General features: G+C 40.4%; 1 protein-coding gene across 1 annotated transcript in view; it reads left to right on the top strand.

Moving 5' to 3' along the window:
- The window catches only part of LOC113809001 (uncharacterized), an 87,982-nt gene that overhangs the window by 63,708 nt on the left and 19,274 nt on the right, over positions 1–5,000 (top strand). Inside the window, exon 2 of the mRNA XM_070136720.1 lies at positions 3,656–3,747. The gene's annotated coding sequence lies outside the window, so the exon portion shown is untranslated. The remainder of the gene's footprint in view (positions 1–3,655; positions 3,748–5,000) is intronic.

Raw genomic sequence — 5,000 nt, 5'->3', positions numbered from 1 at the left:
CCCGTTATTAATTAAAATCGTGTCCTTATTATCATTATCATTTGCGTTGTTATTATCATCGTGTTTATCATCATCATGTTTATCATCATCATCTTATCTCATCATCGCCTAACTCGGCATCATCGTTGCTCTTCTTTACCATGTGCATCGCGTGGACCTTCGCCAAGCCAGACCCGGAAGCGCGTAGATGTTACTGGAAATCATTCGAGATCCTGTCCGCTGGCTTCGACCAAGTGAAGCGTGTACCCGATAATGTTGATAAACCACGTGAATTATTTTCATACAGCCAACATTATCCTTCCTCTGTATCGGTTCCTACCACGAACCAAGGACTACACACGCCCATCTATCATAAAAAAGAACCGCAGATAAGCAATAAAGCAAAACTTAAATCTAGCGTATCCTCACCGTCTCCAATGCCGCTCGCCCCAAAACCACAGCTAGCATTAAAGCGCCTAATCGCTGCAAACGAGCGATCATAAGGAACAGCGTCTCCCTCGCGCGATATTAAAAGCCTTCTTACCTTCAATTCGAACTTTCACTGCCTCCTCTTCCTCTTAATGTAGTCTTCTATAGGCCTACGTGTTCGCTGGAGGCTGTAGGTAGACGCTGGCCTTGTGAGTAGCTCGCTGGTCGTGTCTAATTCATTGACATGCGGGGTGCGGGTACGTGGGTGCTTGTTAGCGGAAAATGCTTGGTTTATTATTTGCATGACAGAGAGAATGGGAAATGGAGAGAGAGAGAGGGAGAGGGAGAGGGAGGGAGGGAGGGAGGGAGAGAAGGAGGGAAGGAAGGAGAGATGGAGAGAAGGAGAAAAGGAGAGAAGGGGAGAGAGAGAGAGTAAGAGAGAAGAGAGAGAGAGAGAGAGAGAGAGAGAGAGAGAGAGAGAGAGAGAGAGAGAGAGAGAGAGAGAGAGAGAAAGAGAGAGAAAGAGAAGAAAGAGAAAGAGAGAGAGAGAGAGAGAGAGAGAGAGAGAGAGAGAGAGAGAGAGGGAGAGAGAGAGATAGAGATAGAGAGAGAAAGAGAAAGAGAGAGAGAGATAAAGCGAGAGAGAATGGAGAATGAACGCGAGAGAGAGAGAGACAGAGACAGAGATAGTCAAGGCGACAAAAACAGAGAGACAGACAAACAAAGAGACAGAGACAACCAGACAAACGGAAAAAAATGTATACAAACGTAGAGAAAGAGAAACAGAGACTAGACAGAGAAACCAACTTACTTATGCAAGAATCTAGAGTCATTAGTTGAAAAAATATCCCATAGATTACCATAGATTTACCAACAGAGAGTTCCCCATTAGATATTTCTAATGGCTTAGCCAGGGGGGGATATTACTTAAGAAGGGGGAATGGGAGAGAAGAAAATAGACGATAAATGAGTGAATGGAGGACAGACGAAGAAAGAATGAAATAAAAGGGTGGATGGACGAGGAAGGGAGAGAAAGGAATTAAGAGAAAATGGGAAAGGAAGAAAAGAGAAAAAAGGGTAGGGAGATAATGCTAATGGAGAAACGAAACGAAGAAAATGGAGAAGTGAAGAAACGGGGAATAAGGGAAGAAGGTGATAAGCAAAAGAAACTGATGGCTGAAGAAGTCCAGGCGAAAGAATAGTGAATAACGATAAAAGAAAAAAAAGAGATGGAGAAAAATGAAAGCGAATAGAAGAGGGGAAGAACAAACAGATAAAACAGAAAAAAAAGATGGAATGGAATTAATAAATGGAGAAACAGGGAGAAGAAAGGGGTGATGAACAACAACAACAAAAAAAACGCGGGAAAAGTCGTGCACAGCCCGCCATTCGAAGGTCACGTGACTATACTGTACCGGAAGAGGAGAAGAAAAGAGACGATAAAAAGGAACCGGAAAGAGACGAAAATGGAATAAGACAAGAACCAGAGATAAAACAGAAGCGAAGGAAAGAAGCAGAAGAAAGTAGAAATAATAGAAATATACATATCAATATGACAAGACAGAGTAAAGTCATGCGTGTCAGTGGAAAGACAAACAAATAAATACTAGTGTTAAAACAAAGAAAAAGCAAGAAAAAAAACATAAATAATCGACTTACAGATCCAAAATTTAAACAAGTAACGATTATCTTCAATCTACAGCGTCCTTCGTGCACCGCAAGACAGACAGACTGACTGACAGACAGACAACCACACGCACACAGATATAAACTTTCTATGATCATAGACACGCCATTCGCTAGTTAAGAAACAGATGAACCCTCATGCTCAATATAATTCGATAATACGCTTGTGTGTGGGTACGCGCGAGTGTGTGTGTGTGTGTGTGTGTGTGTGTGTGTGTGTGTGTGTGTGTGTGTGTGTGTGTGTGTGTGTGTGTGTGTATGAGTGTGTGTACGCATATGAGTTTGTTTGTATGTTTGTGTGTACGCAACAGTGTTTATGTGTTTGTTTGTATGTGTGTATCCAAGTGTACACATCTACGCATGACCAACCTAATACATGTACGTAAGCATACATGTGCACATGTTAGCAAATGCATGCATGTGTGTGTGTGTGTGTGTGTGTGTGTGTGTGTGTGTGTGTGTGTGTGTGTGTGTGTGTGTGTGTGTGTGTGTGTGTGTGTGTGTGTGTGTGTGTGTGTGTGTGTGTGTGTGTGTGTGTGTGTGTGTGCGCGTGCCCCATACGTACACAGCTCATCTTAGGCTTTGCGTTATACTCTCGATGTAAAATTTGCGTGATGTATGCCTGCTGAAGGGAGGGGGAGGGGGGAAGGGGGGGGGGGGGGAAGCCACAAGCGCAGAATAGGAGGGTCGAGTTGCAAGTTGCCAGAGGTTGCAATTTGCGGATTCGTGACGTGTTATGAATCTATATTTTCATGCTTTTGTCTTTTATCTTTGATTTGCTGTTGGTGTCTCTTTGTTTTTTGTCATCTTTGTTTTGTTTCTTATTTTGCTGTTGTTGCCTGTTTTTTGCTTTGTGTTTGTTTGTTTTTGTTTTCTTTTTTGTTTCCTTTGTTGCCTTTGGTTTGTCTTTTGTTCTCTTTGTTTTGCTTTTGTCTTTGTTTTGTTCTGTTTGCTTTTGTTTTTGTTTTGTTCTGTTTGCTAAGATGTGCTTATTGCTAGTGTTATGATTGTGTTATTATTTCTCACTATCGTTATTATCTTCATTTTTTTGTTCTTATTTATTTTGTTGTCATTATCATTACCATGATTATCATTGTATTACCATTACCATCATTACAATTACTTATCATTATCATCACTCTCTAAATCATAATCTCTATTCTTATAGCTGTCATTATCATTATCAGTATCATCATTATTATCGTGCGTATCATCTAAATCATCACTATTATCAATATTTGTATTACTATCATTAACACATATTATGATCATCCTTAACTTTATCAAAATTTTCAATCTCTATTACATGTGTTAGTGTTATTACTTCCGAAATTAAAAAGATTTGTTTTTTTTCTGTTACCACATATTTGTCACACCATTTTTTCTATTTTTTGACATTATTTTTTTTATTATTATTATTATGAATTACTATTACCATCAAAGCTTATATTGGAATCATACTTTTCGTAATGATCCTAAAAATCAATATTTTCATCCATATAATCCGTAATCATCATCATTTTAATAATAATGATAATTAAATTTTTGTTTTTTCTTTCAGAATCTGCTTTGATGTCAAACGAAGCAACAAAACAAGGATCTTAGCTATAAAAGAAAAAAGAGACAAAGACAACTAGAAATAACCACAAAAAGGTAAGATTTTTGTTGTTTTTTAATGACTTTGTGTCGGAGGCGAAGATAATTTGGTCGCTTCCGGAATATAATATAGACATTTTTTCGTTGTTTACAAGTTGCGGATTTGTATTTGTTTATTTCTGTTTCCTTTTTCTTCTTCTGTGTTTCCGTCTTGTCCATCTACTTCTTCCTTTTGTTCATTATTTCCCTCTTTTTTTTGCTTGTTCTCGTTCTCGTTTTCGTCCTTCTCCTTTTCCTCCTCCTCTTTCTCCTCTTCCTTCCATTTTTTCTACTACTACTACTTCAACTTCTTCTTTATCTACTACTACTACATCTACTAGTTTTTCTTCTTCATATTCTTTTCCCTCCTCCTCCTGTTCTTCTATTTTTTCTTTACTTCGCCCGGTTCTCCCTCGAGTGCTAATGGTTTCTGCTCTTTGGAATTCACTCCAGGTAAGAACATTCCTTTTCTTAGCCATTCGTTCTCTTGAACAAACACGGCTTGGGGGGGGGGGGCGTGAACGATCATTTATCGTCTCTCTCTGCGTACGTGTCTGTTTGTCTGTCTGTTGGTCTGTCCACTTCTCTCTTTGCCTGTCTTTTTCTCTGTTTGTTTTTCTGTCTGTTTCTCTGTCTGATATTCTCATTCTCTCTTTGCCTTTGTCTTTCCCTCTCTCTTTCACTTTCATTCTCTATTTCTCTCTCTCCTTCTCCCTCTTCCTACCTCATTCCCTCCCTCCCTTCCATCCATCCTTCCATCTTTCCTTCCTTCTTTCCTTCCTTCCTTCCTTCCTCCCTCCTTCCGTCCTTCCTTCCCTTCCTATACGCATGTCTAGTTATCTTCTCGCACACAACACAACTACATACATGCGCTTATGAACAGTGTAAGCATGTATGTATACTTATGCGCACATGTATATCACGCCATAGCACCTGGTAATCACGGTTAAGTTAATTCTGCTCCGCCAACCTTTCTGGTCGAGGGAGCAAGGCCGTGGGAAGGGCGAAGAGGTCACGAAAGGTCACCGGGATAGATGGAGGGATAAAGAATCATACCCGTAAGGAACTTATCGACGGAAGATGAATCGACAGGGATGTGAAGGAAGGGATGAGGAAGAAGGGTAGAGAGAAAGAGGGAGAAGGAGAGGGATGGAGAGGGTGAAAAAAGGAGGATGGAGAGCAGGAAAGTGAGAGGGAGAGGTAGGGGAGGGAGAGTGTGAGAGGGAGAGGTAAGGGAGGGAGAGAGAGAGGTAGGGGAGGGAGGGAAAGTG

This window comes from Penaeus vannamei, chromosome 22 (genome assembly GCF_042767895.1).
Source record: "Penaeus vannamei isolate JL-2024 chromosome 22, ASM4276789v1, whole genome shotgun sequence".
Lineage (NCBI taxonomy): Eukaryota > Metazoa > Arthropoda > Malacostraca > Decapoda > Penaeidae > Penaeus > Penaeus vannamei.
This window is presented reverse-complemented; position numbering and strand designations above follow the sequence as displayed.